The sequence below is a fragment of the Lepeophtheirus salmonis genome, chromosome 13 (genome assembly GCF_016086655.4).
Source record: "Lepeophtheirus salmonis chromosome 13, UVic_Lsal_1.4, whole genome shotgun sequence".
Lineage (NCBI taxonomy): Eukaryota > Metazoa > Arthropoda > Copepoda > Siphonostomatoida > Caligidae > Lepeophtheirus > Lepeophtheirus salmonis.
This window is the reverse complement of record NC_052143.2, coordinates 4,232,572-4,245,420: the sequence shown is the minus strand read 5'-3', so window position 1 is coordinate 4,245,420 and position 12,849 is coordinate 4,232,572.

The following is a 12,849-nucleotide window of genomic DNA, read 5'->3' as shown; positions in this document are numbered from 1 at the left end:
AGACTTGGCCTCATCACTTTGTCTCATAGACGTACAATTAAAAGTATGATTACACTACACTGAACTTTAAGCAAAAAGATTAACCTACCTCCCCCAACCTGGATACTAAATAAAGACTATCTGTTCCACAAAACGAGACTATCCACTCAAAACCCCTTCTACCTACCAAAACCAAAGATGAACATTTTTAAGCATAGTTTTTATTACTGATCTATTATTCTTTGGAACAAATACCTTTTTGCTTTTGCAAGGGAAGTGAGGCTGACCTCAAACGATTTTTAGTAAATTCTTTTTTTGTGTGTTACTTGTTTCGTTTTTTTTTCCTCTGGGCTTTCACGTTTTTTATGTTTTTGTCTTTTATATTTTAATATTTGTATTATAAATTCAAAACTATTACTAAGAACGATAATTTTTAATTTTATAAATAAATCGATCTTCATAGGTGTTGTTTATTTCCGCTGGTCGAAATAAACAAAAAAAAAAATTAAATTATGTTTATTCCTATAAGGTCTAGTACATGAGATACATGGTCATAACTTTTGAATTTCTTTGAAATTAATCAAATCTTTGCTCATATCAAAGAAGAAATTATTTTTTTTATTTCGATAAAAATCGAAGATTTTATATTTCATTTAAACAAATGAATGTTCTTAAAAGCAATATTCATTTTACGTAAAATTTATAAATTTTTGCTGAAAATCAGTTTAAAAAAAAGGCGATTAAATCAAAGAATATTCTATAAATTTCAAACAAAAATAAATGTCATTATATATCAAGTATTAAAGCATTTAAATATAATTAGTAAGATCAATCAATTGATCGAAATTAGTATTGCATGTTGAATTTATATGCGAGAGGGGGAGAGGAAGTCACGACATAAATCCGTGAAGGGTATTTTCTAAAGGTACCCTTGGTTGATTTCATTATTAAAAACATATTATAATCTCAATTTTTACTCGAATATCAGACCAAAACAAAAAAATACTTCAAAACATTATAGCATGTATTAACCTTAAGAAGTATAGCAATAGTAGGGGTTGGGTATCTTGTAGAGCATGATAAGAAGGTGGTAGCAAATTTGAGCTTAATAATGAATAAGTAGTATCTTGTTTGGTACATACATTTGGAAGCAAAATCATCTGATGCACAATAGCCATCTACCAATGCCCATAGAGCCTTTGATATTTTACGATATTTCTACAATTGTTATAATTGACTAACAAACGCCTTCAGCATTAATATGCATGCAAGTTGAATGAACCCTAGTTGTGACAACCTTACTTTGATAATTACATATATTGAAAATATATCAAGTATGAAAATGATATATTTATGTACATTAATCTAGTTTAATGCACTTATTTGTCTTTAACTCCTCCTACTTTTTGAATGCAACCAAATTAGTATCGACATATTTTTCTTATATTTTAAATTGTTGGATCCATTCTACGCATCTCAAATTTAATTGATCAGATAATTTCATTGGCTAAGTATTTACTTATGAAGTGTAAATGCACTTCATAGTCCTAAAAGATACAATAAAATTGGCAAGACTTTTCAAAGTGTTGTGTTCTGCAATTGGATGATTATTCATAACATAAATGATTTTAAACTCCTGTATATGAATTAAGTTGATTGTAGCAAAAAAGTCGCTCAAAGAGGAAAGAAAAACACGCAATAGTGATGTTCTACTAATTCATTCAAACATCACCTCTCTTCCCTATTATTTCCCATTGAGTCACTCAAATTCCTTTGAGACTTCTGTTAAAAAAAGAAAAAATTGGAAAAAAATAATTTTTTTTCAAAGTCTCGTGGGAATAATAGAAGCGTTCAAACATCGTTAAGTATAATAGCTTAGAATAAGGGAGGGTCAAATTATAATAAGAGATTATTCCTATAGTAAAAAGAATGACAGGAGAACTAAAAGAAAAATTTTGAGTTGCACAAATATATGTAAGTCGCATATAGAAAAAAAGGGAATTCGTTTGAAACTAAATGAAAATGTTTGAAAATCATAAATAAATAATTAACCTCTTGTCACTTTTGTCAATAAAAATACTCAATTCAAAGTTGTATATAATTGAGTTCTACAAATTGCATTTTATAAAATCGAAATAATCTGTTGGGTTGGCCAACAGTTAGTTGATGTGGTTTCTCTGTCTATGTAAAATATTTTCCCTGTCCAAGACATTACTTTATAATTTTACCTCATAATATATATATAAATTTTTTCTTTCATTTGCATAATGAACTTTTTTAATTCAATTAAATGTTTAAGTTCAGGGACGTTGCGTAGTTAGCTATAAAGTAATAAATCGTATCAAAATAAGTCGAGTATTTAACACTAATTTGAGTAGTTTTGATCATAAGATCTTTGTATATAACACATTTTAGATTAAATTTTTAATTTGAGCTTTCATTGACTGATTGACAATCGTAATTGTACATATATTTAATGTCACAGCCATAACAATATCCGTTAAAAAAAGTTTTCTCATGAGACATTACATATTTTTTTCTTTCCTTAAACAGTTGTTAAATATGATTTAAGACGCAACTCCAGATCAGTTAATAAAAATGTCAAGGACGACATCTGGTGCATTTCCAAAGATTGTTTCTCTCTTCATCCTCTTCATTTTCTCCTAATAATATGATTAATTTTATATCTCAAGTAATTCCTCCTTCTGAAAGAGATTCAATGAATTGAATAAGATTGCATCTGGTCCCTTTTATCCGTGATTGCTCTCCCTTATATCCATTCTTTACTAAGAGCAAAAAAATAACAACCATTATGGTTGTTATATTTTTATTTAATACCATTGAATGAGGTATAAAGTACTTGTACCAAGTATTGTACATATATTAATGAGAGCCATGAGACTCAAATTACTGTTATATATGTGTTGTTGGATCTGAAGTGGTTGTTTAGGTGTAATATTCTTTAATTATTTGCTTCTCTACCAATGCAGAATAAATGAAACTAGAACTGAATCATATGAAATTGGATAGCGTTATAAACACTCTAGAGTTAGACACAGCCACTAATTAATTTTTTTCCTTGTTAAGTGGTAATTACTGTTTTTGTTTCTTTTATTTTCTTTTGTTGTGTGAGTTGATTATTATTTATCGACCAATATCAATAAGGTAGGTCGGACTATTATTTGTAAGCTTTATTAAATAAATGTGTTGTACTAGTAAAAGAATGAATGAAGTATTTACTTATTTTAAGTACAAAAACTTTAGTTAAAACAGTCCAATTTTCAGAGTAGATTTATACTATTGTTCAAATACAAATAATAATAACTGAAATTATTTGGTCAGAAATTAAATCTAGTAAATACATATGTAGTGATGAAAATCGTCAGTATTTGTGGCATACTAAAACAAATGAAAATTAACATGGTAAACCTGACAACTTGAAGAATATATTGAAGTAGAGCAACTTAGTTGCACTGACGTTTCATTGGATCAGATATAATCAGATGTGACAAAGGTGTAGGGGGGATAAAATGTAGAAGAACATTGGTCAGAATTATTTTGATGTGGTTCCTCAATTCTACTCTGAGTCCAACAGTTATAACTTCACAACAAATACCTAGGTTACTCAACGTCTTTTATGGGACACGCAATTGTTCATACGGTTTGGAATATAATTGAATGTTGTAGGAAAGAAATGCCACTCCTCAGGAGTTCGATAATAATGACAACAGCTTAGGGAAAGGAAATTCATTCTTCAGATTACGAATTCAAAAAAAAAAAAAAAAAAAAAAATAAGATTGATTTTTATCACTACCCATTCCTGCTATATGGCACGCTCCTAAAGTTTAAAAACCCCTGCTCTATAATATTCGATTGCTGCACTCTACTTTAACTGTAATGGAATTTAGTATAATAATATAAAGAAGTAGTTATTGTTAAACCAATTGAATTTATTTTTTAACAACCAAAAAATTTTTTAAAAAGATGTTGACTTTATTATACGGTTTTTGTATTTATATTATTACATTAGCTTTTGAAAAGATCTAACTAAATAATTAATTATCGGTGAAATTTGATACTTTATCTAATATTGAAACGTTTATTTTGAATTTAATTTCAAAATTATGTTATGTTTATTACTTACACTGGAACTTTGATATACGAATATACAAATTTTTTAAAAGACAAATAAAAATAATTTTATGTCTTGGTTAACAGGCAAGATACTTTGAAGTACTTTTACATAAATTGACGTAGCATTAAAACCATCTTACTAGTGATAAAGTTTTTCAAGAGTTTCAGGAATCGAGACTGACATAAAAACAATTTTCTTTTTTTTAGGAATAATTTTTTTAATATGAGAGTGGCCTGGAAAGTTTTCCACCTCAACATGAAGATGGCAGCTTTTGTAAATAAATTCAAGCGACTTTGGACAAGTCTCACCAAAGTTTCAGGCTTTTGGAAGCACAGTTGTTAATTAAGGTTCCAGTACAATTCTCCGGAAACTTCTTTGCAGGAGAATAATTTGCCAAAAAGACATTTTCCTGAATAGACCATTTGCTGAACAGACATTTCACCGAAGTACTATTTTGGAGATTAGATGAAAAATGGCATTTAATTTATTGATGTATACGATTGTTTATTTAAATTCAATTTAAAGTTATGGTAAAATAAATAGGCATTGATCTTTTTTTAAATATGTATATTAATGAGTTTTCTTTTGCAGAAAAATATTTTTTAAATTAATTATATTCATAAATGATCATTTTATAATCACAACAAAGTAGTATGCGGTTCGAATGCATTTAAAATCTTTAGCGTTAGAGTACTTTAAGTAATAAAATAATAAACAAAAACGACAGCGAATCTTATGGAAGAAGTGCTAATTATTTCTCCATTATCAATTAATTAATTATTATTTGATATGATGTATTATTCATATTAGAAAGTACTCATGAATTGAAGAACAAGTACTAAATATTGCAAGATCTGTGACCCAAAATGAGTTAAAATATACAATCGTATATATCGATATATTAAATATCCTTTTTCGTCCAAAAGTACGTTCGTAAAATTGTCCTATGAAAAATGTCATTGAACACAAATATTTTTCGAGTTAAAGTCCACTCACGATTATGTAACGGTCGTTTGAGTGAGCTGATTCAAGTGTTTTTTAAGGCACAAAATCGAGTATCGAGCTGTCAATATATTTATTTTGGAAAGTGTTACAAATAAAGATAGAAAAATGAGTGATTCTTGCCTATGTACTTACAATATATATAGTGGGTTTTATATTTCATATTTTTTTTCTATCCTAGGTGTTTGCAGCTAATCTAATCAAATTTCCTGATATCCAAGCTGCTCTACTTCAAAAACATTTTTTTTTAATTTCTTGCAGTTTTCCAGTTTTCTACTTTATTTTTTGAAAATGATTACAATTGACTACTTTAATGATAAAATCTATGTTACATATAAAAAAATATTTACTGATTGTCAACAACTAAAAATTCCACAATTGAATAAATACTTCAAATGTACAATTAACTATATTAGTGTATTGATACAAATCAAAGTTTTAGGTCAGACGACACCGAGTATCCTAAAAAAAAAAAAAAAAAAAAAACAGGACGTTTAGCCTATATAACTTGAACAAATATTTGCATCTCTGCACATTGACATTTACCAAGTATAGTTATATTGAAATACTTTAGAAATGAGATTTAATAGTTATATAGTTGTTATCAGTAATTAGAAGTTTTATATGTCTATTAAAATACTTTACTTATTTAAAAGCTACAAGTATGTGGAGTTTCCTATAAGTAAATAAATGCACTTTATTTCGTATATTAAAAATGCAGTGCATATTTGTCAAAATGAAGCATTTTTGCATATAGAATATATGTATATTCAAAAGTTTTAAATACATACATATGTTCACAAAGTTATAACGATCTATGAGATTAAAACACACTTACAATGTGTGCACATAGATTCATACAAAGATTAACTATTTATGTGGACTTTGATTTACTTTGTAGATATATCCAAAAATACTCTAAAAATACATGGGACACGAACTCTTTTTTTTGCATACTTTTTTCGACGAACTAAATACTAGTTTTTGTATTTGTAGAATATGCATAAAATAAAGTAAAAAGTTGAGCTAGAACAATCGTATAATGAATATTTCAAGGAATTAAAATGTTTTAATGTTGACAATTATATTAAAATTTTAAGATTTTTCATTTTCTTATAGCAAGGTAACACGACTTTATTTAACTCTATGTCTCTTTGTAGAATAAATAACATACATTTGGTTCTTTAACTTCTAGAGAATTTAAAAAAAAGGAAGGGGAACAGAATTTCCAAAGAAAAGTTATTTAAAAAAACCGCATAGGAGAAAATAACAAATAAATAATAAATAAAATACATTTTATAACACTTTAGACCTCAGATTAAAGCTAATATGATATTAAAAAATGGGTTTCGACCATTTCATTTGTAATGTCAGGTATTTGAGTTTTTTTAGCTATTTATTAGATTAGATCAGGGGTCGGCAACCTATGGCACGCGGAGGTATATTCACTTGCACGTGCAAATTAGAACATATTGATGTAGCTCGTGTGTATTTTTCGCCATTATTGTTGATAATGGCACACTCATTGATTAGAAATGTTGAAGTTGGCACTCCATGTCTCACAGGTTGCCTACCCTTGGCTCATACTAATTTAAAGACAGTGTACTTCTTCTTTGTGGTGTCCAATATAAAGCAAAGCATGTTTGATGTTTTTAGTAATACATCATAGTTTAGATAAACTTTCTACAGATGTCTTATTTCTCTCCAACTCAAATATTTTGACCTACTGCACCTAATTTACTTCTTATTTATCTAATGTATTGTCTTTTAGCAATCTTTGGAAATTTAATATTTCTTATCTCTTTATTTTATATTAATCTAATAAAAGTTAAAAAACTATCCCTTGGTCCTCTCTCTACTTTGGAACTTTACATCTACCCAAGTTTTTTTTTTTTTTTTTTTCATATTGACAAAATAAAAAACTTTTAATATTTCAAACAGTCGGTTTTTTAAGGATTGACCTCGTAAATCTGTATAAAAATAAGATACATTTTAGAAAAAAGGCACCCAAAACTTTCAGTAGCATGATTAATTTACAAAAATCTAAATTTCATGGAATCAAGAAGAAATAACTCAATCAACATTTGTGATATGTTTAAATACTATATTTAAACAGTTCAGCAGCCTTCACCGTACTGACACCTCCCCTGGAGGAGATCGCACACGCTTTGTCTTTTTAGTTGTGTGTCCGAATTTTTTAGACTTAGAGTTATTGAATAATAACAGAGTATGTTAATTTTTCTGTCAGTGGTCGTTTAGTTGCTTAATGAAATCTTGTAACTAAAATCATGGGGATGTTTTGTGTCTTAACTCTCCATAACTATATACTAAAACTGCAATTACTTAATAATTTACAGTGAATTATTTTCTGATTAAGAGTTTATTTAAATTTTCTAATGAACATTTTCACACACCATATGTAACTCCTCTAAAACAATTGGATAATTCAAATAGCATCGCAACAGCTGTGTAACTTCGAATTAGTATTTGGTTTTAAAAAAATATATTTTTTTATTTAATTATCAAACAAAAAAAATTAATGCATACTTCTCCAAAATGTCCTATGGCTTAAATTAAATATGGCTAAATATAGAAATATATATATCGTATTTTTACGGTTCATATATAAAAAAGTGTCCGACAAAAAAAAATTATTTTTCTTTTATTCATTTTATTTATTAAAGGATAAAACCATATTTCAATGGGGATCCCTCTTTTTTTGATGTTCTAAGGCTACCATTTTCAAAATTTGACACATGTAAATGTATACAAATTTATTTCATAGGAAATTCAAATTAATTTAATGTATTTATTTATATATGTAAAATTTCATAGTGAGTTTCTTATTTTATTAAAAAAAAAGTAATAACAAAATGATATTAAAAACGAAAACTGACATATAAAACTTCCTTCTGGTGAGGTTATCATAGACGGGTTTTTTTTCATTTTCTTCTTCGTCTTTATAAACCAATTTAAGAAAGAATATGTTAGCAGTGAACGAACAACTCCAGCTGTATGTTGTTACCCCTTCAACCGGATGGAAAGCGTTTTTATTTAGAATACAAGATGATTTATAGCCATGTCTGACTTGTATATGTATAAATGTATATATAATTATTTGTTATCCACATAAATAAGAAAAGCACTTTGTATATACTTTACTAACCATAGAAGGATTTTTAATTGATTTAGGGAGTCTTTTTATATAACAATTGAGTTTAAAATATCAATTTTCTGCGACTGTTTCTACACTTTTATAAATATAATTTCATTTTTCCAAAAAATGATTTATTACCTTAATCTTTAATAGCTATTTTTCCCCTATAGACAAGGGAGTCAGATATATGTATGTACGTAACTCAATTTTAATATATCTTAGTTTTGTCTATGTAAGAGGAATATAAGTATATTCAGAGTAAGGATTTATGCGTTTCAAAGAGTGGTTCTTAGGCTTATTTTAGAAAGTCAAATCTTCTTGGATTTTATTAAAGTTATTAAATGGAAAACGTTAGTTTTCACACACTTTTTGAGATGAAATTTGAAATATATTATGGTTTCAGAAAAATAACATAGAAAGTAGGGGACCCATAACTTGCAGTACAAAAAAACGTGATCCCTATGGAATCAAGAATAGGCAACTCAAAACCAATGTGTGATATGTTTAAATACTTTATTTAGCTATAATTTATTTTCAATATGTCTTCCATAAAAAGCAATTACATCCTTGACATGCCGACGAACAGATTGGAAGCTCTTTACGATGAAGGCAATGTCCATAGTGTCCCACATTGTCATGATGTCAACTTGCAGTGAATCCAAAAATGAATTATACAGGGTGATGACTAAAAATGTTTTAAAGCCAAACGGCCATATTTTCATTTATTGGCATTTTTGTGCCCAAACTTTTAAATCAAAAGTTGATAATTGAACAATTTTCTACACTTTTTACTCAATATATCTTCCTCCATTCTCAATTATAGCTTCAATAAGGGCACAAACAGAAGCACAGTTGGCCTTGATGAAGTGCGAGGACAAGTTGTTCCAGTTCTCCGTGATCATGGCCTTGCGGAAATCGAAATTTGAGTAAGAAGTCTTATTCATCTTGCCCTCTAAGATGCACGAAACAGCAAATCTAGGGAGTTCAAGTCGAGTGAGGACGAAGACTAGAAGTCTGCTTGTCAGAAGGCAGCCATGTTCTCCCTGCAGAAATGTTGTACCTTCTTAGACCTGTGTGCCGAGGCACCGTCTTGGTTAAATACATAAGGAACATGATCTTCAACCAGGGCAAGACATGGCAAATGAGGACATTGTAGTAGACGTCCATGTTAACTTTCTCGTTGTCATTGAAAAAGTGGAGAGGCATCTTGCTGCCGTCGACGCCACGACGCCCATAACAAAAATAAGCAAAAATTTAAGTTATTGAAAAGTAAATCACTCTACAATAAAGCGTATATAAAAGTATTGACGAATTCTAAAATAAAAACACATAAAAACTATTCAAAAAGTAAACGTTGTTCATTTTCTCCAAAGTTATGAACATCGTCTCGAGTTTGTCAACTTGTAATTTCCTGCCTTTCAAGTTTTTTCAAAGCATAAAACTGCACAATTTTTCAATTGCTTGTACCTTTGGGCAGCGATATAGTATGTGTATCAAAGTTTTTATTCTATTTTGACAACAGCAACAAATATTGGTTCTTCCATAAATGTAAGAATTATTGGTAAAAAGCGATAAAAATTTTAAAACCTCAGTTGGGGGTATGTTCCCTTTTCCAATGTCATATCTTCCATTTTAATCAATTATACTTGTTTGAAAGTTTTCAAAATATTTACATATGTTAGGAAATTTAATAGGTACTTAAAAAGTAAACTAAAACAATAGTTTTAGCCTAAAAGCCAACAACTTAATGATATGAAATTAGTTTCTTCATAACAAAGGAAAGACATTAAATAAAAAAGTTTGGTTATAATATCATTCTCAACTTTGAGTAAAATACTTATTGTTTTTTTATTTGTGAAAGGGGAAAAGCTATAAAAGAAAGTAATGGCACTCTCCATTATTGTTAATTTCCTTAATCTATGGCTCTTGATTTACGAATGACTTTTAAAAAGCAGTAGAATACTTCCATATACATACACAAAACGACCTTGGCATAGTTACTCTGCGGAGTAAAGTTGAAAATTCTAAATTAATTCTCCATAAATATTTGTTTGTAGTAAATAAAGCTTTTGAAAGTGTTTTTTATAATGATAAAAAACAAAAGCATAAACTTTAACACTTCAATTTGATTCCATATGACATACATTAGTTTTTAGTAAACGATTAATATATTGAGATGCACATTGTTTGTACATTTGCATTTTGCATCAACCATTTTTTTTTTTTACATAAAGAAATTAATGTTGTTTTTCTAATTTATTAGATGCAAAATAAATATTAATATATGAAAAAAGAAATTTTCTATTTTTTGACAATTAATAACCATAAAAGCAACTTATATAAATTTTTTTAGTTTTCCCTCTTTGCATGCAAAATGCATATTTTTCATATGTTTATAATGATTCAACTTACTTAAATTTCTTCTAGGATAACTTTGCAATTAAGGACGATCATTTTTATGGTTCATTTTCATAGAGTCTTATTGGATTAACAAGGATACAATTATATATTCATGTTCTCTTATGTATACATATAAAAGCATAAATTGTCAAATAACTGTGTAGCCATAAAAATAAAAACAAACGAAACGAACCATGTAATTTTAGGGTAGTAAAACATTTTTTTATGTTTATAGTTTGATCATTGCAGATAAAACTTGACTTAATAAATTCTTGCACAAAGTCGGGCAAATGAGTAAATTAATCAAGGATAATTACGTTTTAAAATAGAAATTGCTTGATGATTGTTATTTTATGACTGGATAATATGTAGGTTGTCTAAGGTTTCTCCTTTCCTGGGATATTCTCTTTAAGCTAGATCCAGGGATGAGACAGTAAATTATAATCAATACTGGGAAATAATTTTTTATATCTTTTTTAGAAGAACAATACATACTTTAAATTAGTTTTACTTATATATCTGTGAAACATCCAAACTAATATAATTTTCCCACATTAAAAGAAGACTTTATGATTATATATGCATACTTCACTGGTTGACATAGGATTTGTGAACGATCGCTCAATCGCTCACTAAAATGATCTTTCACATTTTGTAATAATTTGTGAAACTTATTCATTATTGGTATGAAATAATTAGAGAAAATTTGTGAATTAGTTAGATTACACAACAGCTTTTGATGACATGATGGAAAAATCCCCTGCATAAAACTTTCCTACATTAGACTCTCTTTTTGAAGGTAAGAATATGTACATATATGATGTAACCAGGGTTGGGATTATTGATCAGATATATAAAGAAGCCAGATTCTGACTACGGTGAATTAGAGGACGATTAATTTAACGCAAAATTGATTCAAGAATTATCCACTTTGATTCTTGCAACTGAGGAAAAATACTTTTGCACCAAATTACAAATTCTTGATCCTCCAACTTAATGTAAAAAGGTGAACGTATAATCAGAGGTAGTGATGATAAGATACCTCCATTTAAAAATACTTCTGAAGATCATGGCTACTTCAAATTTGCTCCAAATACTAATGTAGACGTTGAACAGTCTTTTAGTATATTATAATATATATAATATTGATTTGCCGATAATATACAGCAAAATTTATGAATAAATTAAGGATCATAATAGAACTGTATTTTTCCCTAAATAAAAATGACTTTATTTTGATATTTTGTGTGATTATTTTTCAAAATTTAAGCACTCATTTTTTGGTCATTTTGACCCAAAAATTCACTCAAAAGTCGTTAGTCTATTCCTGAAAATAATTTTAATCACCAATGTACATAACAAATCATTTTACAAAGCTTAAATCGCTTAACATTTGAAATTAAGTAAATCTTTGATCTATATTCAACTTTTCATTTAATAATTTATAGAAAGGAAACGATAAATGAAATAATACATAGCAATATTTCCCGATAAATTGTTTTTTTTTTTATCAGGAATTGTTTGTTTACAATTGTAAAAGACCTAGGAAAATAGAAATTCAGACGGAAAAACCATGGTATATTTATTTTGCGCTGCATGTTTTTATCTTATAAACATAGTATATAAATGTTAAACAAAAAAGAAAATACTTTTTGTAATCTAAAAGAATATTTACAAATAAAGCAAGCTTTTTAAAGTTTCAAAAAAACATTGTGTTTAAATTAAAAATACATTAGATTTTTTCATTAAATATGTATATTACAATTAAATTATCATTTTAAATCCCTCTTTTTTTTTTAAATCATTGTTAACTTCCATAAGATATAAAAAAAATTAAACATATTAATATTTCTACAAGTTGATCAGTTTTGAAAATATAAAAACCAAATTACTGTTATTATTTATAAGCATTAAAAAGGGTATAATAATACTTATAGGAAGCCAAATTACGGATTTACATTACGAGTTGATTAGGAAACCCCATAGTGACTGAATAAAATTAGAAAAAACTACGTTTTACATTAAAATCATACCTAATATTGAAAAAGTACCATTATTTATCGAAAAAAATTAGCTAAGATACAGGTAAAACACGAAAAAAACATCTCTTTCATTTGGACAGGGACACTTTTTTCGCAAAATAAGATGAATCATCAGCATTATTTAGTTCATTTAT